The sequence below is a fragment of the Nycticebus coucang genome, chromosome 9, assembly GCF_027406575.1.
Source record: "Nycticebus coucang isolate mNycCou1 chromosome 9, mNycCou1.pri, whole genome shotgun sequence".
NCBI lineage: Eukaryota > Metazoa > Chordata > Mammalia > Primates > Lorisidae > Nycticebus > Nycticebus coucang.
Window position 1 is genome coordinate 65,819,008 of NC_069788.1, and position 26,757 is coordinate 65,845,764.

Sequence of the window (26,757 nt, forward strand, 5' to 3'; positions counted from 1 at the left end):
TTATCGGAGGTATAGCCTGCAAATATTTTCTCCCATTTTGAGGGCTGTCTGCTTGCTTTACTTACTATGTTCTTGGCTGTGCAGAAGCTTTTTAGTTAGATCAGGTCCCAGTTGTGTATTTTGGATAGTTTCAATTGCCTGGGGAGTCGTCCTCATAAAATATTCACCCAGGCCGATTCCTTCAAGAGTTTTCTCTGTACTTTCTTCAAGTATTTTTAGTTTCATTTCTTAAGTTTAAATCTTTTATCCAGTGAGAGTCTATCTTAGTTAATGGTGAAAGGTGTGGGTCCTGTTTGAATCTTCTGCAGGTTGTCAGCCAGTTTCCCCAGCACCATTTGTTAAATAGGGAATCTTTTCCCCACTGAATGTTTTTAATTGGCTTGTCAAAGATCAAATAACGGTAAGTAGCTGGATTCATCTCTTGGTTCTGTATTCTGTTCCAGACATCTACTTCTCTGTTTTTGTGCCAGTACCACTGTTTTGATCACTATCGATTTATATACAATACAGTCTCAGGTTTGGTAGTGTGATTCCTCCTGCTGTGTTTTTATTGCTGAGTAATGTTTTGGCTATTCGAGGTTTTTTCCTGATTCCATATAAAATGAAGTATTATTTTTTTAAGATCTTTAAAATAAGACAATGGAGCTTTAATAGGAATTGCATTAAAATTATATGTTGTTTTGGGTAGTATGGACATTTTAACAATGTTGATTCTTCCCAGCCATGAGCATGGTATGTTTTTCCATTTGTGAAAATCTTCAGTTATTTGTTTTCTTAAAGTTTCATAGTTCTCTTTGTAGTGATCTTTCTGGTCCTTTGTTAGGTATACTCCCAAATATTTCATCTTCTTTGGCACTACTGTGAAAGGAATAGAGTCCTTGACTGTTTTTTTGGCTTGGTATTGTTGGTATATATAAAGGCTACAGATTTATGGGTGTTGATTTTGTAGCCTGAGACATTGCTGTATTCCTTGATCACTTCTAAAAGTTTTGTAGTAGAATCCCTAGTTTTTTCCAGATATACGATCATATCGTCTGCGAAGAGTGTAAGTTTGATCTCTTCTGACCCTACGTGGATACCCTTGATCGCCTTTTCTTCCCTAATTGTAATGGCTAAAACTTCCATTATAATGTTAAGGAGTAATGAAGACAACCTTGCCTGGTTCCTGATCTAAGTGGGAATGATTTCAGTTTAACTCCATTCAATATGATATTGGCTATGGGTTTGCTGTAGATGGCCTCTATTAGTTTAAGAAATGTCCCTTCTGGGCGGCACCTGTGGCTCAGTCGGTAAGGCGCCGGCCCCATATACCGAGGGTGACGGGTTCAAACCCAGCCCTGGCCAAACTGCAACCAAAAAAAAAATAGCCAAGTGTTGTGGCAGGCACCTGTAGTCCCAGCTACTTGGGAGGCTGAGGCAAGAGAATCGCTTAAGCCCAGGAGTTGTAGGTTGCTGTGAGCTGTGTAAGGCCACTGCACTCTACTGAGGGCATAAAGTGAGACTATGTATCTATATAAAAAAAAAAAGAAATGTCCCTTCTGTACCAATTTTCTTAAGTGTCTGATCATGAAGGGATGCTGGATATTATCAAAAGCTTTTTCTGTATCAATGGAAAGAATCATATGGTCCTTATATTTTAGTTTGTTTATGTGCTGAATTACATTTATAGATTTATGTATATTGAACCAGCCTTGAGAGCCTGGGATAAATTCCACTTGGTCATGGTGTACAATTTTTTTGATGTGTTGTTGTATTCTGTTTGTTAGGATCTTATTGAGTATTTTTGCATCAATATTCATTAGTGATATTGGTCTATAATTTTCTTTTCTTGTTGGGTCTTTCCCTGGTTTGGGGATCAAGGTGATGTTTGCTTTGTAGAATGTGTTGGGTAATATTCCTTCTTTTTCTGTATTTTGGAAGAGGTTTAGTAATATAGGTACTAGTTTTTCTTTAAAGGTTTGGTAGAATTCTGACGTAAAGCCATGTGGTCCTGGGCTTTTCTTTTTAGGGAGATTTTGTATAGTTAATGCTATTTTAGTACTTGATATAGGCCTGTTCAACATTTCCACTTCCTTCTAGCTAAGTCTTGGTAGGTGGCATGCTTCCAGGTATTGGTCGATTTCTTTCAGATTTTCATATTTTTGAGAGTAGAGTTTCTTGTAGTATTCATTAAGGATTTTTTTAATTTCTGAGTAGTGTGTTATTTCATTGTTACCATTTCTGATTGATGAAATTAGAGATTTTACTCTTTCTTGGTTTGGTTGGCCAAAGGTTTACCTATTTTATTGATCTTTTCAAAAAAACAACTTTTGGATTTATTGATCTGTTGTATAATTCTTTTGTTTTCAATTTCATTTAATTCTTCTCTGATTTAGATTATTTCTTTTCTTTTGCTGGGATTGGGGTCGGAGTGTTCTTCCTTCTCCAGTTGCTGGAGATGTCCCATTAAGTCATTAACTTTGTTTCTGTTTTCTCGAGGAAGGCTTGCAGTGCTATAAATTTCCCTCTTAGGACTGCCTTTGCAGTATCCAAGAGGTTCTGGTAATTCATGTCTTGATTGTTGTTTTGTTCCAAAAATTTGGTGATTTCCTTCTTAATCTCGTCTATAACCCATCTATCCTTCAGCATAAGGTTGTTTAGCTTCCATGTTTTTGTATTGGTATGCAGGTTCCTGTTGTTATTGAGTTCAACTTCTATTCCATGATTGAGAAGATGCAAGCAATAATTTTTGTTTTTTTAAATTTGCTGAGGTTAGATTTGTGGCCTAGGATGTGGTCGATTTTGGAGTATGTTCCGTGGGCTGATGAGAAGAATGTGTATTCAGTTTTGTTGGGATGAAATGTTCTGTAGATGTCTGTTGAGTCCAGATGTTGAATGGTTAAGTTTAAATCTAAGATTTCTTTGCTTATCTTCTTTTTGGAGGATCTATTCTGTGCTGCTAAAGGGGTGTTAAAATCTCCAACTATTATGGAAGTGGAGGAAATCAAGTTGCTCATGTCTGTTAGTTTCTCTTATAAAATGAGGTGCATTCTGCTTGGGTGCATAAATCTTAATAATTGAAATATCATCGTATTGAATGTTACCTTTAACAAATATGAAGTGTCCGTCTTTATCCTTCCTTATTTTGGTTGGTTTAAAACCTATTGCATCTGCGAATAGGATTGCAACGCCTGCTTTTTTCTGCTTTCCATTTGCCTGGAGTATAGATGACCATCCCTTCACCTTGATTCTATCTTTGTCTTTTAATGTAAGATGTGATTCTTGTATGCAGCAGATATCTGACTTGAGTTTTTGTATCCAGTCCGCCAACCTGTACCTCTTTAGAGGACAATTTAAACCATTCACATTAATTGAGAATATTGATAAACCTTTCGAGAGTCTGGTGGACATTTTTAATCCTTTTGCGACTGTGGAAGTTGGAATTTGATCAAAATGTTCTGGGTGGGTTTACTTTTGTGGTGGAGGATTACACTGATCTTTATGGATGATAGGTCTGAAAATATCCTGGGGAGCTGGATTAGTTATGGCAAATTTCTTCAACATGTGAATGTCACTGAAGTATTTAATTTCTCTGTCATAAATGAAACTCAGCTGGGTACAGGATCCTGGGTTAAAATTTTTTTATTATTATTATTAAATCAGCTGTGTACATTAATGCGATCATGGGGCACCATACAGTGGTTTCATAGACTGTTGGACACATTTTCATCACACTGGTTAACATAGCCTTCCTGGCATCCTCCCAGTTATTGTGTTAAGACATTTACATTCTATATTTACTAAGTTTCACATATACCCTTGTAAGATGCACCGCAGTGTAATCCCACCAATCACTCTCCCTCCGCCCACCTCCCGAAAGTTATTTAGTTTTAGGAGATTAAAAGTCAATGACCATCGTCTTCTAGCTTGAAAGGTTTCAGGAGAGAGATCTGCTGTTATTCTAATATTCTTGCCCTTGTAGGTGATGGTTTTCTTTTTTCTAGCTGCTTTCAGAATTTTCTCCTTCAGATTAACTTTAGTGAAATTGATTAGGATGTGTCTGGAGGATGTCTTATTTGGGTTGAGTGGTGCTGGAGTTCTGAAACTGTCTATCTGAATTTCAGAATCTCTTGGCATGTCTGGAAAATTCTCCTTATAATTTCATGGAGAAGAGACTCTGTGCCTTGTGATGCCACTTTGTCACTTTCGGGGATCCCTATAATCTGAATATTGGTTTTCTTCTAATTATCCCAGAGCTCTCTCAGAGAGTGATCTGTTTTTGCCCTCCATTTCTCTACCTCTTTGAGAGTTTGGGAGCGTTCGAAAGCTTTGTCTTCAATGTCAGAAGTCCTTTCTTCTGCTTCTTCCATTCTGTTACTGAGAGATTCTACTGTGTGTCTCAGATTTTTAGGGCTGCAACTTCTTGTCTCAATGTGTCAAAATCTTTGGTCATTTGGTCTTTGAATTAGTTGAATTCTTGAGGTATTCTTTGGATTACTTTTTGGAATTCTAATTCGTTCGTATTTGCTATCCAGATTCTGAATTCAATTTCTGACATCTCAGCTATTTGTTTGTGCATTGGATCTTGTGCTGTGTTTGCTCTATTTATCCGTGGGGAGTTGATCTATTCTGATTATTCATATTGCCAGAGTTTTTCTGTTGATTTCTCCTCATGATTATTTTTCACCGTTGCCTCTGGGCGTCCTCAGAGTTGGGGACGTGTCTCTCCAAGATTCTACCCCAGCAGGATCTCTCTATTGTTGCTGGTTCTTTGTAGGGAGTACGCTGTGTAGTTCCTCTGGGGCTGCCCCAACCAGGGAGTTCTGGTTGTGAAAGCAGCTCCGGAGTGTGACACACCCGAATCCAACGACAGGGCAGGAGGTGGTGCGCATGCTTCTTGGAGTGCCTGGCGCCCTGTGACTTTGGCACAGAGAGCCCAAGGCTCCAGCAGTCTCTGGCTGGGAGAAGGGCTCTGCGCAAAGGCAGGGAGGGCTCTGAAGGGCACGTGGCTACCAGAGTCCCTGGCCAGACGAGCGGCGTGTGGAGGCAGGGAGGGTACAGGAGGGAGGTTGCAGGGTTGCACAGCTCCTGCGGTTCCTGGTCAGGGCATGCAGTGGCCTGGCAGGTGGGGTTTGTGGGTCGGGGGTCGCGGCCCAGCTCTTATGGAGGTACGGCTGTGCCTAGCCCAGGAGTTTGAGGTTCCTATGAGCTTTGACGCCGCGGCACTCTACCCAGGGCAACAGCCCAAGTCTCCAGTGTGCCAAAACTCATCTCACTCTGACCCTGAAGGTTAAGGCTGTAAGGCAGCTCAGTCACCGCCTTTAGGCTGCTCCATTACTAGGGTACTAGCTCCCACCTGATCTTGCTCTGCGACCCTGAGGGTGGAGCTTGCTGGGGCAGTTCTCTCACAATGGCTCCCTGCGGCCCACAGCAGAGCACTATTAGCTCCATCTGCCTCAGCGACTGAGTCTGGGGCATAGACAATGCCTAAAGTTCTCCAGACTCCTGTTCAAGCTCTCCCCAAGGCTGGTCAACTGAGTGCCATGTCTAAAAACACAGAAACAGTTCACAGGTAAGGCCTTTCCGGTTTGCAGTCTCACTGCTGCTTGTACTTAATGGTTGCTGGCGGGATTAGGTCGATTGAACACATGCAACCACTTGCCAGTTTTCCACTATTTTTGTCCTCCTCTTTGGGTTCAGAAATCCCTTGCTGACTCCTTGCATCCTCAAAGGGATGATTATAGGCAAATCCCACTAGCCAAAGATGCCTGGAGTCTTATCTCCCCGGACTCACCGTGCCCAGTTGCAGGGAAGCTGTTACTTGGCCGCCATCTTGCTCCACCTCCCTGCTTTAATTTCTGAAGTAGTTTTTCTCCTAATTCCTGTGTGCTGCAGGAAAAAAAAAAACCGTGCTCGTTTTCCACTGATTCATATTAAAAATTGGAGAATTCCTATTAAAAACTGTTGAACATCCAAGGTGATTATAATGATATTAAGCAATGAGATATGTAGTACTTTTTCTAAGATCAGTTTGCAAAGTTAATTGTCAGACCTTGTGATGACAGCTATGATGACCGTTCTGGAAAAAGGGTGGCATAGGTGCTGGCATCGGTGCACAGCTTCCCAAGCAGAGTACCTTGAAGGTGACCGTAGTGATATTCGGCAGTGAGGTATGTAGTATTTTTTTCTAGGATGAGTTCACAAACTTGTCTGACCTCGTGTTATCGTGGACTTGTCAGAGGTGCTTGAGAGGAAGGGATAGAGAAGGTGTGGTATATAGAGAGAGATAAGTAGCTTTACTGTTAGCATAAATTAGAATTGGGACAACGTTTTTTATCACAGATATGAAAGCAGAGTGTCCTAGGTTTGAGTAGTAATACTGAAAGAAAGGATTTCCATTTTCTGTTACTTTAGTTTGTAAATTTCTTTCCTCAAATCTGTTGGTTCAGATAATCATCTGGTGATTAGTATTTAATTTTGAAATGTTTTGTAATGGATATACTTGAATTTCTTTTGTCTATTAACAGTGGCTGTTCTAAGAATGTAAATGTTGGATATGATATGGTGAAGTTTGGTCACAGGAGGCTTGGAAGGGAGAATTTTATTATACTCACAGGCCCCAGAGAGAGTCACTGCATTTCTTGCAGGGCCATGTGGGAAATACCATGTTAATTGTCAGGAGGCAGAGGATAGGAGGAGCTAAGGGAAGGTCTAGGTCAGAGCCTTCCTTGAGGTTTCCCAGGAAAAGCAAGGCAGGGTGAATAGTTTCAGTTTATTTCAGTAGGCTTAGAGTTGTAAAGGTGGTCTCTACTTGCCTGGTAAGATTTAAGATGGGAAATATTGGCTGTTGTATGTGAGAGTTGGATAAGGAGGTGAGTCTGGCTATAGAGTCAGGATTGGTTGGTTTGTGTATAAAGGACATGCTTCTGTGAGCCCTCTGCTATCTCTAAGAAAGGGCTAGTCTTGATGGGGGCAGTCTAGTCTTTCCTTAGCCAGCAAGCTTTTTAAGATGTAAAAACATAAAGAAGATAAAAAACGTGATTAATACAGTAGCATACTGAAGTTTCATTTATTGTTACAGAATTTCTGATGTGTTAATGTTATCTTTTAGAACCTTAGCTTTCTAAACAATTGCCCTTTTTTTTTTTATATAAGTTTTCATACCTTTCAGGTGATTTTTTTTTTTTTTTTGAGACTCACTTTTTAAGTGTTGCCCTTGGTATAGTGCCATGGTTCATAGCTTCGAACCTCAGACTCTTGAGCTCAAGTGATTCTCTTGCCTCAGCCTCCCAAGTAGCTGGGACTACAGGCAGGCACCTGTCACAGTGCCTGGCTATTTTTAGAGACAGGGTCTCCCTCTGGCTCAAGCTGTTTGTTCTCAAACCTATGAGTTCAGGCAATCCACCCACCTTGGCCTCCCAAGGGCTAGGTTTACAGGCTTGAGCCACTGCAGAGTTTTGTTTTTAAACTCTGAAAAATACATCATTTATAAACTTAGTTGAAATACTTTCACAGGAGCATCTGTGATTGTTGATGAAATGTTTTTGGTTTAATTTTGTAGCACTACTATGTGAATCACTAGTTGGGTGTATAGAGTATGTTCTTTTTTTTTTTTTTCGTAGAGACTGAGTCTCACTTTATGGCCCTCAGTAGAGTGCCGTGGCCTGACACAGCTCACAGCAACCTCCAACTCCTGGGCTTAAGCGATTCTCCCGCCTCAGCCTCCCGAGTAGCTGGGACCACAGGTGCCCGCCGCAACGCCCGGCTATTTTTTGGTTGCAGTTTGGCCGGGGCCGGGTTTGAACCCGTCACCCTTGGTATATGGGGCCGGCGCCTTACCAACTGAGCCACAGGCGTAGCCCTAGAGTATGTTCTTTTAAATGAAGAAAAAAATGAGTGTATGTTTAAATGTTTGATTGGTAATTGTGAGTTATAGACAAGTGTCCTGAGTTTTTAAAAATAAATACACCAATGTATCTTGCTACAGTAATTAACTTTTGGTGCTCTTAGTTTAAGAGTGTTATTTCCTGGGCGGCGCCTGTGGCTCAGTGAGTAGGGCGCTGGCCCCATGTGCTGAGGGTGGCGGGTTCAAACACAGCCCCGGCCAAACTGCAACCAAAAAATGGCCGGGCATTGTGGCTGGCGCCTGTGGTCCCAGGTACTCGGGAGGTTGAGGCAAGAGAATCGCTTAAGCCCAGGAGTTGGAGGTTGCTGTGAGCCGTGTGACGCCATGGCACTCTGCCCGAGGATGGTACAGTGAGACTCTTTTTTTTTTTTTTTTTGTAGAGACAGAGTGTTATTTCCTTCTATTCGTTATGCATTTGGCAGAAATAAAACATTTTATTTCAAAAGGTAATAGTTTTTAAGACATGTAAGACAAAAATGATCCCGCTTATAGCCTGAGTAACTTCTATACATGAAGAAACTATTCAGAATTTGAAATTTTAAAATTAAAAATCAAGCAAAGAATTTGATAGATGACCATTATACCTGTCAGATGAAATGTGTATATACTATGAAGCTAATATTTAGTATAGTTTTGATCTAATTAAATTTCTTTTATTTCTGAAATTCATTAACACTGTATCCAGAAATTGTGCTCATAAAAATGCTTCAAATAAGGCACTGGGTAAATTAATTACCTCATAAATTAAAAGTTAACCCCAGCCCTGCAGGATAAAAATGTATTTAGTCTTCCAGTCTTTTAGCACTTAAATACAGCAGACCCTCCTTAGTTGACCATTTCTCTACATTGACCGCCTCCTTAAATTAACCTAACTTTCATAAACCAGACATGCACTACATGTCCATATCAGGATAGTAGGCCTAGTTCCTTATGTTGACCACCGCCTTACGTTGACCAGTTTGTAACATACAGTCCCTTGAGGGTCAGCTTACAGGGGTTCTGCTCTTTACTTGCATGGTTTTTGAAGAAAGGTCTGATGTAACTCTTAACCATTTTTCTATAGGCTAAGTTTTTTTTTTTCTTTTCCCTCCTGGTTTCCTTTAAGAAATTCTCTTCGTCTTTTGGCTTAGGCTTGAGAGAAGCCTAGGTGTTGATGTTTGATGTTCAATATTCCTTGAGCTTTCCAGATTGGTGACTTGATATTTGTCATTAATTTTAGAAAATTTTCAACCATTATTATTATTTCAGATATTTTCTTTTCTTTCTTGTCCTGGCATTACCATTTTGCATATTATTTATCTTTTAGAGTTGTCCCACAGTTCTTGGAAATTGTGTTCCAGTTTTTTCAAGCTCACTCATTCTTTCCTTGGCTGTGTCCAGTCTACTGATAGCCCATCGAAAGCATTCTTTGGTGTTAGTGTTTTTTATTTCTATCTTGATTCCTTCTTTTAGCGCTTAGCATATTAATCAGGTTTTTAAAATTCTCAGATCATTAAAATCTTTACCTTATTTGAGTTTGGTTTTAATGCTTGCTTTTTCTCTTCAGATTGCTTTTTCCTGTTTCATGCCTTGTAATTTTTTTTTTTGAAATCTGGACATGACTTACTGAATAGTAGAAACTCAGGTAAATAGATCTTAAATGTAAGGTTTTGTGTTTATCTGGTTAGGAGTTAGGGTATGTTTTATGTTTGCTGGGTGTTTATATTGTTTATAGGTGTAAGGTTTTGTTTTCCTTTAGTTTCCTTGTTTTTGTCTTCCCTGCTGTTTTCTAGAAACTTTTATTTTTATTTATTTATTTATTTTTAATTAAATCATAGCTGTGTACATTAATGCAGTCATGGGGTACAATGTGCTGGTTTTTAAAATAGTCTCTTCTGTGACTAATATAACTTCCTCAGTTGTAATCTAGTGTAATTGTATCGGAGCCCTGTTGATGTGACGATAAGGTACTGGGGAGAAGTGTTTGGTAGTCTTACAATTAAATCTCTTTTTTTTAGTGGGCTAGAGTCCTTTAGAATAGTTTCTTAGCCTTCTCGCACCCCCCCAGCCTTCTGTGAGGAATGGTAGAGGGGCTGAAATTGTCTATTAGCCCTTCTTCTAGGTCAGAAGGTCTGGTAAATACTTGTCCTTAAAGATAGGTCTTTGTTTCTTTGTTAAAGAGAACAGATTGTTCTGGACATATTCAAAATGATTAACATTTCCTGTTCCTTACCCCCAAATGGAGGGGACTCTCTAATGAACACCTGGTAGAGCTTCTGGAAGTGCAAGTTATGAAAGTGTGGGGGGCTCCTGTAAGAGTAGGCCTCCAGCAAGTTTTAAAGTTGCTGTTAATTACCTTTAAAATGTTCCTTGCATTTACTAGCTTCAGAGGCCACTGCTCCTGTTAAGTTCTGTTTCTCTGTACTCACTTGTCTCCTCTGTTTTCCTGGAGATGTTTTGCCCTGTGAACTCAGTTCTCTGATAAATCTAAAAGTAGTTAATTTTCAGTTTAGCTGTTTTATCTTCTTGTACAGAAGGGAGTGTTGACTTCCAAGTTCTTTATGTGTCAGAGTTAAACCTAGACGTGTTCTTTATTTTTTTAATGAGATTTTAATTGAGATATACAATCCATACATCATAGAAATTCACTCTTTAAAAGTGCATATTTTAGTAGTTTTCTACTGTTTTCAAAGAGTTATGTAACTCTTACCACTATTTAGGACGTTTTGTCATCTGAAAAAGAAGCTCTGTACTCCTGAACAGCCACTGCTTTCAGTCTGAGGCAACCACTAATCTGTTTTGTATTTATGGATTTACCTATTTTGGACATTTCATATAAATGGTGTCAAGCATGATGTGACCTTTTGTTTCTTTTCTTTTTTTTTTCTTTTACTGTTAATTTGCATTTATTTTATGTTGCATCTATTCCCATGCCATACATTTTTGTTTCTTCTTTTTCTTCTGTGCTACCTCTTCTGGTTTGGGAACGATTTGCTCCTTTTCAGTTAAGGATGTCGATGTGGCGGGGGGAGCTCATGGATGGGTTCATGGACCATGTGCTCTGTAAGTTTGGCAACGCTTCTTGGGTGATTTGTTCACTTGGATATGCTTAATGACCAGAGAATCTACATATAAACCCTTAAAGTTCAGCATTACTCTCTACATTTTTAAGCATACGCAGCAAAAATTCAGTGCTTTTTTTGGGTCACCGACCCTGTGTTCAGTCCCACTGTACGGCCTGGGCACACCTACCAACTCCACCATTGTAAAGTGGGAATGGTACACATTGTTTCTTTAAGGTGACATTCTTCAGATACTTGGTGGCTTTTCGCATATGCATACCCTTGATGGCCTGGGCAGTTTCACGTGTTCTTAAAGTGAACACGAATATTTAGGCCTCTTGACTTGCATGACTTTCTGGGATAGTCAACCATTTTCACAGATCACCTTGGGCCTTTTAGGGGAAGAGCTGACTTTTTGTTTCTGACTTCTTTACCTCCATATGTTTTCAAGGTTCATGCATGCTGTAGCATATATTTACCCTTTTTATTGCCAAATAATATTCTGTGATACGGGAATTTATACCACATTTTATTTATCCATTTATCAGTTGGTAGAAATACTTTTTTGGCTACTGTGGATAATGTTGCTATGAACATTTGTGTAACATTTTAGCGTGAATATGTTTTTGTCTCTATTGAGTAGATATCCTGGAATTTAATTTATAGGGTACCCTGTGATCAACTTTTTGAGGAGCTGCCAGATTGTTTGCTAAAGTGGCTATACCATTTTACTTATTACTAGTTATGATAGTTTCAATTTCTCAACATTCTTGCCAACACATGTCTTCCTGGTCCCTGTCATCCTAGTGTTTATGAAATGAGAGCTTGTTGTGGATTTGATTGGCACCTTTTCTTTTTTTAGTTTTTACTTATTTATTTATTTTTGAGATAGAGTCTCACTCTTTAGTCCTGGGTAGAGTGCCATGGTGTCATAGCTCACCTCAACCTCAAACTCCTGGGCTCAAGTAGCTGGGACTGTGGGCAACTGCCACAGGCTATCTACCTGCCTCGGCCTTTCAGAGTGCTAAGATTACTGGCATGAGCCACTGTGCCTGGTCTGATTGGCACCTTTTCATGTCTTATTGGACATATTTACATTTTGGGAGAAATGTTTGTCCAGATCCTTTGCCCATTATTTACTTGTGTTTTCTTTTTATTGTTGAGTTATAAGAGTTCTTTTTATGTTCTAGAAAGAGGTTCGATATTAGATATGATTATAACATAATAGGCCATTGTATATGAAATGTCTAATTTTGAATCTAAAGTTTTTATTATATCTCAAACAAGAAGCAGTACAATTAAATTAATCAAGTGTGTGACCAAACTATTGACACAGTATTGCCATCTTAATGGCAGCTTGTAATAAGAAATTTACTTGTTTAAAAAAAGTCCAAATGCTGGCATTGTCCAGAAAAATTTAACAAGTTTATTTATAATTGTTACAAAGTTGAACTGCTGAAACTTGTTCACTGAAACATTTTGACTGGCATTAATGCTGCACATCCCCACATTTATATTAAAAATTTACACACAAAATTGAAAAATTGCCAATAACTGATTTCTGTCTCCTAATTTTCCAGTTGCAATCATATCTTTTGACCCCATGGGGGGGGTGGAATCTAACGTTCAGAACTACCAATAACAGAAACAAGAGAATTTTTTTTCTTTTGGTAATGAAATGTTTTCCCATCACAGTGGACTCTTATGCACGTTCTCCACGGACATGGTGTGCTAGCTGGATGTCTTTCAACATAGTTGTTACACATTTGGCATGGATGGCACACAGGTTGGTGTCTTCAAAAAGGCCAACCAAATAGGCCTCACTTGCCTCCTGCAAAGCCCCAGTAGCTGCACTCTGGATGTACAGATCTGTCTTAAAGTCCTGAGCAATTTTTCGCACCAGACGCTGGAGAGGAAGTTTGTGAATCAGAAGTTCAGTAGACTTCTGATAACGTCTAATTTCACCTCACTCAGTGTCTGTACCAGGCCTGTAGCGATGAGCTTTCTTCACCTGTCCAGTAGAGGGCACACTCTTGCGAGCGCCTTTTGTAGCCAGTTGCTTCCTGGGTGCTTTAACACCGGTGCATTTTGTAGGTAGTCTGCTTTGTGCAAGCCATGGTATAAAAACCTCCTTACTTACCCACCTGCTCCTTCAGCTGGAGCTTGGTGAGCTAGAGCTAGACCACAAGGGCAGCTGTGAACTTGGTTCTTTTTTTGTTTCCATTTCATTTAAATCTGTTCTGAGCTTTGTTATTTCTTTTTTTTTTTTTTTCCTGCTGGCTTTGGGTTTGGTTTGTTATCCTTTTACTGGTCCTTGAGATGTGACCTTAGGTTGTTAATTTTTTATCTTTTTTAATGTAGGTATTTAAGCTTATTAATTTTTCCTTTAGGGCTGCTTTTGCTAAATTCTATAAATTATGAAAGGTTATGTCCCCTTTGTCGTTCAGTTTGAAGAATTTTCATTTTAATTTTTTTTTTTGTTGTTCTTGGGAATTCATTGAGGGTACAATAAGCCAGGTTACACTGATTAAAATTGTTAGGCAAAGTCCCTCTTGCAATCATGTCTTGCCCCCATGAAGTGTTACACACACCAAGGCCCCACCCCGTCCCTCCATCCCTCTTTCTGCTTTTCCTCCCCACCCATAACCTTAATTGTCATTAATTGTCCTCATATCAAAATTGAGTACATAGGATTCATGCTTCTCCATTCTTTTTTTTTTTTTTGTAGTGACAGAGTTTCACTTTATTGCCCTCGGTTGAGTGCCGTGGCATCACACAGCTCACAAGCAACCTCCAACTCCTGGGCTTAAGCGATTCTCCTGCCTCAGCCTCCTGAGTAGCTGGGACTACAGGCGCCCGCCACAACGCCCGGCTATTTTTTTGTTGCAGTTTGGCCAGGGCTGGGTTTGAACCCGCCACCCTCAGTATATGGGGCCGGCGCCCTGCTCACTGAGCCACAGGCGCCACTGCTTCTCCATTCTTGTGATGCTTTACTAAGAATAATGTCTTCCACTTCCATCCAGGTTAATACGAAGGAATGTAAAGTCTACATTTTTTTTTTTCTCAGATTGAGATTCAGTATTTATTTCTTTATGTATTTTTTTGTAGAGACAGAGTTTCACTTTATTGCCCTAAGTAGAGTGCCGTGGCATCACACAGCTCACGCAACCTCCAACTCCAGGGCTTAGGCGATTCTCCTGCCTCAGCCTCCCGAGTAGCTGGGACTACAGGCGCCTGCCACAACGCCCGGCTATTTTTTTGTTGTAGTTTGGCCGGGGCTGGGTTTGAACCCGCCACCCTCGGCATATGGGGCTGGCGCCCTGCTCACCGATCCAGTATTTTTTTCCCATTCATAACATTTAGTTTATATTTCTTTTTTTTTTTTTTTTTATTGTTGGGGATTCATTGAGGGTACAATAAGCCAGGTACACTGATTGCAATTGTTAGGTAAAGTCCCTCTTGCAATCATGTCTTGCCCCCATAAAGTGTGACACACACCAAGGCCCCACCCCCCTCCCTCCTTCCCTCTTTCTGTCCCCCCCATAACCATAATTGTCATTAATTGTCCTCATATCAAAATTGAGTACATAGGATTCATGCTTCTCCATTCTTGTGATGCTTTACTAAGAATAATGTCTTCCACATCCATCCAGGTTAATACAAAGGATGTAAAGTCTCCATTTTTTTTAATGGCTGAATAGTATTCCATGGTATACATATACCACAGCTTGTTAATCCATTCCTGGGTTGGTGGGCATTTAGGCTGTTGCCAGATTTTGGCGATTGTAAATTGAGCTGCAATAAACAGTCTAGTACAAGTGTCCTTATGATAAAAGGATTTCTTTCCTTCTGGGTAGATGCCCAGTAATGGGATTGCAAGATCAAATGGGAGGTCTAGCTTGAGTGCTTTGAGGTTTCTCCATACTTCCTTCCAGAAAGGTTGTACTAGTTTGCAGTCCCACCAGCAGTGTAAAAGTGTTCCCTTCTCTCCACATCCACGCCAGCATCTGCAGTTTTGAGATTTTGTGATGTGGGCCATTCTCACCGGGGTTAGATGATATCTCAGGGTTGTTTTGATTTGCATTTCTCTAATGTATAAAGATGATGAACATTTTTTCATGTGTGTGTTAGCCATTCATCTGTCATCTTTAGAGAAGGTTCTATTCATGTCTCTTGCCCATTGATATAAGGGATTGTTGGCTTTTTTCATGTGGATTAATTTGAGTTCTCTGTAGATCCTAGTTATCAAGCTTTTGTCTGATTGAAAATATGCAAATATCCTTTCCCATTGTGTAGGTTGTCTCTTTGCTTTGGTTATTGTCTCCTTATCTGTACAGAAGCTTTTCAGTTTAATGAAGTCCCATTTGTTTATTTTTGTTGTTGTTGCAATTGCCATGGCAGTCTTCTTCATGAAGTCTTTCCCCAGGCCAATATCTTCCAGTGTTTTTCCTATGCTTTCTTTGAGGATTTTTATTGTTTTCATGCCTTAAATTTAAGTCCTTTATCCATCTTGAATCAATTTTTGTGAGTGGGGAAAGGTGTGGGTCCAGTTTCAGTCTTTTACATGTAGACATCCAGTTCTCCCAACACCATTTATTGAATAAGGGAGTCTTTCCCCCAAGGTATGTTCTTGTTTGGTTTATCGAAGATTAGGTGGTTGTAAGATGTTAGTTTCATTTCTTGGTTTTCAGTTCGATTCCAAGTGTCTATGTCTCTATTTTTGTGCCAGTACCATGCTGTCTTGACCACTATGGCTTTGTAGTACAGACTAAAATCTGGTATGCTGATGCCCCCAGCTTTATTTTTATTACTAAGAACTGCCTTAGCTATACGGGGTTTTTTCTGGTTCCATGCAAAATGCAGAATCATTTTTTCCAAATCTTGAAAGTACGATGTTGGTATTTTGATAGGAATGGCATTGAATAGATACATTGCTTTGGGAAGTATAGACATTTTAACAATGTTGATTCTTCCCATCCATGAGCATGGTATGTTCTTCCATTTGTTAATATCCTCTGCTATTTCCTTTCTGAGGATTTCATAATTTTCTTTATGGAGGTCCTTCACCTCCTTCGTTAGGTATATTCCTAGGTATTTCATTTTCTTTGAAACTATGGTGAAGGGAGTTGTGTCCTTAATTAGCTTCTCATCTTGACTGTTATTGGCGTATACAAAGGCTACTGACTTGTGGACATTGATTTTATATCCTGAAACATTACTGTATTTTTTGATGACTTCTAGGAGTCTTGTGGTTGAGTCTTTGGGGTTCTCTAAGTATAAGATCATGTCAGGAAAGAGGGAGAGTTTGACCTCCTCTGCTCCCATTGGATTCCCTTGATTTCCTTGTCTTGCCTAATTGTATTGGGTAGAACTTTCAGCACTATGTTGAATAGTAAAGGTGACAGAGGACAACCTTGTCTGGTTCCAGTTCTAAGAGGAAAAGCTTTCAGTTTTACTCCATTCAGTAAAATATTGGCTGTGGGTTTGTCAAAGATAGCGTCAATCAGTTTTAGAAAGGTGCCACCTATGCCTGTACTCTTCAGTGTTCTAATTAGAAAAGGATGCTGGATTTTATCAAATGCTTTTTCTCCATCTATTGAGAGGATCATATGATCTTTATTTTTGCCTCTGTTAATATGGTCGATAATGTTTATGGACTTGCGTATGTTAAACCAGCCTTGCATCCCTGGGATGAAACCTACTTGATCATGATGAATGACATTTTTGATGATAATCTGTAATCTATTGGCTAGGATTTTGTTGAGAATTTTTGCATCTATATTCATGAGTGAGATTGGTCTGAAATTCTCCTTTTTGTTTGGGTCTTTTCCTGGTTTTGGTATCAGGGTGATGTTTGGTTCATAGAATGTGTTGGGGAAGATTCCTTCTTCCTCAATTTTTTGGAATAATTTCTGCAGTACAGGAATAAGCTCTTTCTTGAAGGTTTGATAGAATTCTGGTGTGAAGCCATCTGGACCAGGGCATGTTTTAGTTGGAAGATTTTTTATTGTTTCTTTGATCTCAGTGCTTGAAATTGGTCTGTTCAGGAGCTCTATTTCTCCCTGGCTAAGTCCAGGGAGTGGGTGTGATTCCAAATATTGATCCATTTCCTTCACATTGTCAAATTTCTGGGCATAGAGTTTCTTGTAGTATTCAGAGATGATCTCTTGTATCTCTGTGGGATCAGTTGTTATTTCCCCTTTATCATTTCTCACTGAGGTTACTAGAGATTTTACTTTTCTGTTCCTCGTTAGTCTGGCCAATGCTTTATCTATTTTATTTATTTTTTCAAAATACCAACTTCTTGTTTCATTAATTTTCTGAAGGATTCTTTTGTTTTCAATTTCATTGATTTCTGATTTGATTTTGGATATTTCTTTTCTTCTACTGAGTTTAACCTTAGATTGTTCTTCATTTTCCCATTCCACAAGATGGCTTGTGAGCTTGTTGATGTGCTTTCTGTTTTTCGAATGTAGGCATCTAAAGCGATGAATTTTCCTCTTAGAACTCTTTTGCAGTATCCCACAGGTTTTGGTAAGCTTGTGTCTTCATAGTTGTTATGCTCAAGGAAGTTAATGATTTCCTCTTTTATTTCTTCCTGTACCCATCTGTTATTCAACAGAAGATTGTTTAATTTCCATGCCTTTGGGTGGGGTCGAGCATTTTTGTTAGAGTTGAGTTCCACCTTTAGTGCCTTATGGTCTGAGAAGATACAAGGTAAAATTTCAATTCTTTTGATTCTGTTGATATTTGTTTTGTGTCCCAGGATATGATCAATTTTGGAGAATGTTCCATGGGGTGATGAGAAGAATGTATTCTTTATCTTTGGGATGGAGTGTTCTATATGCGTCTATCAAGCACAGTTGTTCTAGGGCTCATTTAAATCTCTTATATGTTTGTTTAATTTCTGTTTAGAGGATCTGTCCAGCTCTGTAAGAGGAGTGTTTAAGTCCCCTGTTATGATGGTATTATCGGATATCATATTGCTCAGACTGAGTAAGGTCTGTTACAAGGATCGGGGAGCATTTTAAATTGGGTGCATAAATATTTAGAATTAAAACGTGTTCTTGTTGTATTTTTCCCTTGACCAATATAAAGTGACCATCTTTGTGTTTTTTTTACTTTAGTTGCTTTAAATCCACATGTATCTGAAAATAAGATTGCAACTCCTCTTTTCTTCTAAATTCCATTTGCCTGAAAAGTTGTCTTGCAACCCTTGACTCGGAGCTTTAATTTGTCTTTTGAAGCCAGGTGTGTTTCTTGCAGACAGGAAATGGATGGCTTGTGTTTTTTAATCCAGTCAGCCAATCTATGTCTCTTCAGTGGGGAATTCAAGCCATTAACATTTATTGAGATAATTGATAAGTGTGGTAGTATTCTATTCGTCTTATTTTGCGAGAGTCCATTGCTTAGTTTTATCTTTTGCATCAGTGTGGAGGTTAGGTTCTGTCCTTTCATTTCTGAGTTCTTACTTTGCTGCTGATGCATTGTGATGGTCAGTGTGTAGAATAGGTTGAAGTATTTCCTGTAGAGCTGGTGTTGTTGTGGCGAATTTCCTCAATGTTTGTATATCCGTAAATGGTTTGATTTCTCCGTCAATTTTAAAGCTTAGCTTAGCAGGGTAAAGAATTCTGGGCTGGAAATTGTTCAGTTTAAGTAGATTAAAGGTAGATGACCATTGTCTTCTTGCTTGGAAAGTTTCATTAGAGAAGTCTGTGGTCACTCTGATGGATTTGCCCCTGTAGGTCAACTGGCGCTTACTCCTGGCAGCTTGCAGAATCTTTTCTTTTGTCTTGACTTTGGACAGGTTCATCACAATGTGTCTTGGAGAAGCTCGGTTAGAGTTGAGGTGACCTGGGGTCCGATATCCCTCTGAAAGCAGTGTGTCAGAATCTTTGGTGATATTTTGGAAATTTTCTTTTATAATATTCTCTAGTATGGCTTCCGTTCCTCTGGGGCATTCTTCTTCCCCTTCTGGAATTCCTATAACTCGTATGTTGGAATGCTTCATAAAGTTCCATAATTCTGACAGTGAACGCTCTGCTTTCTCTCTATTTCTTTTCTGCCTCTTTTACTATCTGAGTTATCTCAAGAACTTTGTCTTCTACCTCTGAAATTCTTTCTTCTGCATGGTCTAACCTGTTGCTGATACTTTCCATTGCATCTTTAAGTTCCCTAATTGACTGTTTCAGTTCCTTGAGCTCTGCTATATCCTTTCTGTATTCTTCATATCGTTCATCTCTTATTTGATTCTGTTTTTGAATTTCCTTTTGGTCATTTTCCACTTTATTATCAGTTTCCTTCATTGTTTCCATCATTTCTTTCATTGTTTTCATCATGTGTATTCTAAATTCCCTTTCTGTCATTCCTAACATGTCTTTATTGGTGGAATCCTCTGCAGCAGCTACCTCATGGTCCCTTGGCAGGGTTGTTGTGGACTGGTTCTTCATGTTGCCTCGAGTTATCTGCTGATTCTTCCTCATGAGTGATTTCTTTTATCTGTTTCCTTGCCTTAATTTTCCTTTTACTTCCTCTTGCTCTTTAAGTTCTCGTGCCTGTGGGCTAAGGTTTCAATGAGTCCTTCTGGTACAGGACTGGAAAAGATGAGAAGGTTCAAGAGTAAGAATGGGATGAAAGAAAGGAATTAGCGAGAAGAAAAAAAAAATAGAGAAAAGAGAGGGGGTGGGTAAATGGAATATTGACAAGAAGAAGAGAGGCACAGAAAGAGGGAGACAGAGCAATATAGGTGTACAGTAGGGTACTTTGACACAACCTTAAAAAAACCCCACCTTCTGGGGGTGCCGCATTGGGTGGTTCCCTTGAGGTCAGCAGCTCTTTGCTAACCTGATCAGACATGGTACCCCTCCTCCACCAAGTAGAGAGGAAAGACAAAAATGCTATAAATCCACCAAAACAAGAAAACACAGAACTTTACGGGATAAAATTGGGTGAAAAACCAAATAATAGCAGTAGAAACACTAGCAGAAATGAAGTTCTACTTATTGAAAAAGGCAGCAATGAGAAATTATAATTAAACTAGAAAAATTGAGAAATTAAAAAAATCTGTACGGAGAAGTTTGAAACTAAAAAAAAAAACATCAACATGAAAACCAATCAAACCGAAAAAAAACAACCAAAAGAAAACAAAGCAGTATATATGTTGTTGAATATTGTGTGGGCAACACGTGTTCTTCTGGGGTGTGAGATGTTAATCATAGTTCTGATACAACTGGATACAACTGGAGGCTGCTGATTTCTCAAACCCCAATAGGTAGACACCCTAAATCTCTCTTCAGCCCTCTTAAAAGGCACTTTGAACTTGTAAACTTGCTGAGCAGAAGCTTTCCCAGGAAAGTGCTTGTCACTGGAATCACTGCTGAAGTGGCAATCCATTTGCCCAGTGTGCCAAAACCGGACTCACTCTGCCCCTGAGGTTTAGGGCTGTAAGGCGGCTCAGATCCCGCCCTTAGGCTACTCATTCGCTAGGTTACCAGCTCTCACCCTGTTTTTGCTGTGCGACCCTGAGGGCGGTGCTTGCCGGGGCAGATCACTCACAATGGCTCCCTGTGGCCCACAGCCAAACACTATTAGCTCGGTCTGGGTTAGCAGCGGGGCCCTAGACACCGGCCAAAGTTCTCTGCACTCCTGCTCAGGCTCTCCCCAAGGCAGTTCAACTGAGTGCCAATTCCAAAGACACCAAAACAGTTCACAGGTAAGGCCTTTCCGGTTTGCAGTCTCGTTGCTACTGTACTTACAGTTGCGGGCAGGTTTAGACCTATTGAACACACGCGACCACTTGCCAGTTTTCCAATGTTTTAGTCCTCCTCTTGGGGTCCAGAAGTCTCTCGCTGACTCCCTGTATCCTCACAGGGGTGATTATAGGCAGATCCCACCAGCCAGAGATGCCTGGAGTCCTATCTCCCTAGACTCACGGTGCCCAGATGCAAGGAAGCTGTTATTCGGTCGCCATCTTGGTCTCTCCCCCTTTTTAATTTCTTGATTGGCTCAAGAATGATGCAGCATAATTTCTGTAACTTTGTGCAGATTTAGTGTTTCTGTTAGAATTGATTTCTAGTTTTATTTTACTGTGGTCAGTAAAGTAAGACAATACCTGGTGTGATTTTGGTTCTTTTTTTATTTCTGTTGAGATAGTCTCATTCTGTCACCCTGGGATTGAGTGTCATGGTGTCATTGCAGCTCACAGCACCTGCAGCTCTTGTGCTTAATCCATCATCATGCCTCAGCTTCCTGAGTAGCTATGACTACAGGTACCTGCCACAGTGCTCAGCTATTTTTTTAATTTTTAGTAGAGATGGAGTCTTGTGCTTAGGCTGGTCTCAAACTCCTTAGCTCAAGCAGTCTATCTTCCTCTACCTCCCAGAGTGTTAGAATTACAGATGTGAGCGACCATGCCCAGCCGATTTTGATTTTTTTGAATTTGTTGAAGCTTGTTTTGTGGCCTCAGGTATCATTCTTGGAGATGTCCCATGTGCTGATGAGAGAAATGTATATTGTAGAATGTTCTGCAAATGTGTGTTCTAGAATACTTTATGTCTAGTGTGTTTTTTTTGAGACTGAGCCTCAAGCTGTTGACCTAAATAGAGTGCTGTGGCATCACAGCTCACAGCAACCTCCAACTCCTGGGCTCAGGCGATTCTCCTGCCTCCGCCTCCCATGTAGCTGGGATTACAGGTGCTTGCCACAATGCCCGGGTAGTTTTTGATTGCAGCCATCGTCGTTTGGCGGGCTCGGGCTGGATTTGAACCTGCTAGCTCAGGTGCATGTGGCTGGCTCCTTAGCTATTTGAGCCACAGGTGCCAAGCCTCATCTAGTGTTTTTAAATTCATTTTCTGCTTTGATAATCTGTCTAGTTCAGGTCATCACTGTATCTGTCAGTGGAGTGTTGGAATCCTTGGCAATTAAGATGCTATTGTTTATTTCTTTGCTTACTTATAGATCTAGAAACATTAGCTTTATGAAGCTCAGAGCTCCTGTGTTAGGTGTATATACAACAGGTGCCAAAAATGTATACAATTTGAAGAAAGGAAAAACTGTATTAAAATTGTAATACTCAATATTACCAATAACAAAAGATGAATACAAGTCACATTTGACTTCTGCAATTACAAGAGGTGCTCAAATTAGTTACCATTAAGTGTCTAGACCAGTGGTTTTCAACCTTCCCAATGCCCCGAACCTTTAATACAGTCCCAAGGGGTCATGACCCACAGGTTGAGAACCTCTGGTCTAGACACTTCTGATTATGGCAAAATATTGCTTGAGCAACTGTTGATCAAAGTGTCTACTTATATCACTGTGCACCCCATTTCACAATGCCATGTGTCTGGAACTTACTGTGAATGCATGCAGTGGTTAGATGTGTTGGAGGTTCTGTTGCATACTCACACCTCTATTGTTGTACTTCCACAGCATTCTCAAATTTCAAATAATTTCGAGATAGTCTTGTGCTCCTTTGGCAACAACTGTGTTTCCACTGTTTTCTTTGACTGTCCTGCCTGTTGCTTGGTGAGGTGATGCCAGCATTCATTTGATTAACACTGTCATTTGAGTGCTCATCCTACACATTGCTCCCATAATTTAATTTAACTTCAAAAAGTAATACATAGGTAACATCTCTTAGAATGCGTATTGCATATTTTTGGTTTTGGTACCCCTGATGTTTAGGATTGTTACGTATTCTTGTTGAATTGCTCCCTTTACTGCTATTTAATATAATGACCATGTTTGTCCCTTTTTCTTTTTTTTTTTTTTTTTACCATTATTGATTTAAAATCTCTTTCATCAGATATGAGAATGGCTGCATCTGTGCACTTTTGATTTCCGTTTGCATGGAATATTTTTTCCATCCCTTAACCTTTAGTCTTTGTGAGTCCCCGTGATTTCAATGTGCTTTTTGAAGATAGCAAATATTTAGGTTGTGTTTTTCATCTATTTAGTGAATCTGTGTCTTTTGAGTGGGGCATTCAGACTGTTCACATAGAGTGTTAGTATTGATATGTAGGATTATGTTCTATTCATCATGTTGAATGATACCTTATTTATTTATATTTTTGTTTTCTCTTGTGTGCTATTTTTTTAATAAGAGCTGAGCTTTAACTTTTGGGGTGTTTTTACACTTATGGCTATCTGTTGTGCTATTGTATGCATAATGCACTTTTAAGCATTTCTGTGTAGGGAAGGTCTTAATAGTGAAAAATTCCTCCAGTGTTTGCTTGTCTAATTGACACCAGGCACTCTACCAAATCTTTATTTCTCCACCATTTATTAAAGTTAGGTTTGCAGGATACACAATTCCAGACTGGCTGTTATTCTGTTTAAGAAGAGTAAAACTAAAAAGGCTGGGCACAGGGGCTTATGCTTGTAATCTCAGCACTTGGGAGGCCCAGGCTGGTGGATTGCCTGAGCTCACAAGTTCGAGACCAGCCGGAGCCAGGGTGAGACGTCATCTCTAAAAATAGCTGGATGTAGTGGCAGGCACCCGTAGTCCCAGGTACTTGGGAGGCTAAGGCAAGAGAATCGCTTGAGCCCAAGAATTTGAGGTTACTGTGAGCTGTGATGCTATGGCACTCTACCAAGGGCGACTAAGTGAGACTCTGTATAAAAAAAGAAGAAGAAGAAGAGCAAAAGTGGGACCCTAATTTCATTCTGGCTTATAAATTCTCTGCTTAAAAGTCTGCTGTTAACCTGATGGATTTTCCCTTGTAGGTTAGTTCTTGCTTGCTTCTAGCAACTTGTAGGGTTTTCTTCCTCATTTTTACCTTGGCCAGGTAGATGACTCTGTATCTTGGGAATGTTCCTGGATTTGATTTGCTATGAATTACCCTAGTTCGTTTTTTTTTTTTTCTTTCTTTCTTTCCTTTTCTTTTTCTTTTTTTTTTTTTGAGACAGTCTCACTGTGTCTCCCTCGGTAGTGTGCTGTGGCATCACAGCTCACAGCAACCTTAAACTCTTGAGTTTAAGCAATTCTCTTGCTTCAGCCTCCCAAGTAGCTAGGACTACAGGCACCCATCACAATGCCCAGCTATTTTTTTTTTTGTTGTAATTGTCATTGTTGTTTGGCAGGCCCAGGCTGCATTTGAACCTGCCATCTCCAGTGTATGTGCCTGACACCCTAACTGCTGAGCTACAGGCACTGAGCCTGAATTATACTAGTTTTTTGATGACCATCTTGGAGCTGGGAATCTGAATTTCTGCCAGTACTAAGGATGAGCTCCTCAATTATTCCCTCAACTGGGTTTTCCATTCTTTTTGCTTTTTCTTCTCCCTTGAATACCTATAATGCCCAGGTGAGGTTCAAACTTGCTGTGCCTGGTTTGTGGGGCCAGTGTGCTAATCACTGAGCTACGGTGGACAGCTCTTTTGTGGGGTTTAGATTATTTCTGGTGTATCTTTTAAATTTTATTGTGTTGTTTTTTTTTTTACTATAGTTTTGGAGTTATTTTTATGTGTTTGCTCAGGTGATTATTCACTTAATATCTTAAAACAATGTAATTTGTGCCTGTAGTTCTACTTGGAAGGCTGAGGCAAGAGAATCGCTTAAGCCTAAGAGTTTGAGGTTGCTGTGAGCTGTGATCACGGTGCTCTACCCAGGGCAACAGCTTGAGGCTCTCTCTCAAAGAAAAAAAAAAAAGAAAAAAAGATACATTTATATTGTTTCTTATACTTCTGTAGTTATCTTTTCTGAAGTTCTTTATTTCTTTGTGTTGATTTGAGTTCCAGTCTAGTGTCCTATCCTTTCATGGTGAAGGATCCCTTTAATATTTTTGTATTGAAGGTATGGTAATGACAAATTCCCTCAGGTTTTGTTTGTTTGGGAATGCCTTAATTTTCCCTTTTTTTTGATGTATAGTTTTGCTGGATATTGAATTCTTGGTTTATAGGTTTTTCTCTTCCTTTCAGCCTGTAGAATAAATATATCATCCTACTGCCATCTATCTTTCATGGCTTCTGATAAGTCTCTTGTTAATCTTATTTGGTTAAAATAGTGCTGTTTAAAACAGTAGTAATGATGTTTTGAGGTCCTCACTTCAAATAGTTCTTTTGTGAGTATGTGGGTAATAAACTATAAGCTTTTATGTGTCTTAAAATACCTTATTTCCCCCTTATTTTTGCTTCTTTACCTGGGAATTAAGTTCTAGGTTGACATTTCTTCACCCTTAATACTTTGAACATACTGTGCTATTGCTTTTTCTCATCAGTTGGTGATGGTAAGAGGTTTGCTGTCAGTCTAAATGTTGTTCATTGGTAGATAACATGCCTTTTCACTCTGGTAGCTTTTAAGATTATGTCTGTCATTGATATTCTACAGTGTGTTTTAACTATGACTTAATTTTTATCTTAATCAGTATGCATTGTGCATTTGCAATTCAACAACGTATCTTTCACCTGAGGAAAATTATTAGCTAAATTAACTCAGCAAGTACTGGTGCTCTACTCCTTATTTCTTAGTGATGGTGATTCCTTTTTTTTTTTGAAGTACATTCTTAAACATACTTATTTTTATTTTTTTAAATCATATTGTTCATTGATGTCATCTAGAATAAACTTAGGTTCTAGTTGTTTATTTTGTTGGCCTCATTTTAGAATTTTGTTTTGCAGCTTCATTTTGATAGGGAAGTTTAACATTTGCCTTAATTTTGTTAATCTTTTTCTATGCTATTTTCTCTTTCTTGCAGTTTGTACCTTTTAATTCACCACCCCCCAGTCCCAAACCAGATTTGTGTTAGAGTTTACAGATTCTTGCTTCAGGATGGTATCAGGAGTATACACATTCAGTCATGATCTGTTCAATAACTGGTTCAGGTCCTGGTCAAGAGGCTTCTTTCTATTCTTTTCCCCCTAACTAGGCTGCATGTCAGATAAGCTCTAGCCCAGGCAATAGGTGGGGTCAGTGCAGTCTTTGCCTTCCTTCAGTAGGAGATGCCTATTCTACCTTTTGGCTCTAAGCCGCAAGCTTGGCTAATGTCCCTCTTGTGGAGTTTTTTTAGTGCTTAATTCTCCAGAGAAGGAGGGGGAAAGGAAGAGGGAGGAACTTCAGAGAGTGATCATAGAACCCGAACTTTGCAGACCCATAGCTATATCCCCACTCACAGCTTTGTCTTTCTTCTTCTCAAAGATTGTGTTGTGTGTTTTTAAAATGTTTTTCTTATATCCAGCAACTTTGCCAAAATATCTAATTAAGCTCATTTGGTAGATTCTTTGGTTTTTCTAATCATACCAACTACAAATAAACTACCTCTTGATACTATCATGGTCAATTAGCCTTTTAACAAATTAGATTTGCTTCACTTTTTTCTTTCTGCATCCATACCTATAAATGTTTTGCTTTCTACTTTTTTCTTTTTTGAACTATCTTTATCAGGTTTTACTATTAATGATTTATAAACTTTTGAAAATTAATTGCAATTACTCAGCAATTACTTTTCCTTGTGTATTTCTTTTATGGAAATTATTTTGCTTTAATCTTGTAAGTGGATGAGTGAGTCTTCTGTTTAGGTAGACTCTATTAATTTGCTCAGTTTTAGAAAACCATTATATATGCTAAAAAGTACATGTTAGGGTAATTTCATTAAGTATTTTAGATGCTTTGACATGAGTTTGACACTTTTTCTGAATGTGAATCTGTGTCTTTTGATTCTGGTGGTCTAACTTTTCACTATTCTTTAGGAAACATATTGATTTTTATTCAACATTTCTTTTTTCTTATTTAATAATTACTGTATACTTTTATGAGACGTCTTAGTCCTACATAATTACAGTAGAACCTTCATACTTGACCACCTCCCTACAATGACCACCTCTTTAAGTTGA

General features: G+C 39.2%; 1 protein-coding gene and 1 pseudogene across 2 annotated transcripts in view; one reads left to right on the forward strand and one right to left on the reverse strand.

Annotated features, from left to right (window-relative positions):
- The window catches only part of RANBP9 (RAN binding protein 9), a 114,005-nt gene that overhangs the window by 36,050 nt on the left and 51,198 nt on the right, over nt 1–26,757 (forward strand). The gene's annotated exons all lie outside the window — the stretch shown is intronic.
- On the reverse strand, nt 12,618–13,043 carry LOC128594592 (histone H3.3A-like; annotated as a pseudogene).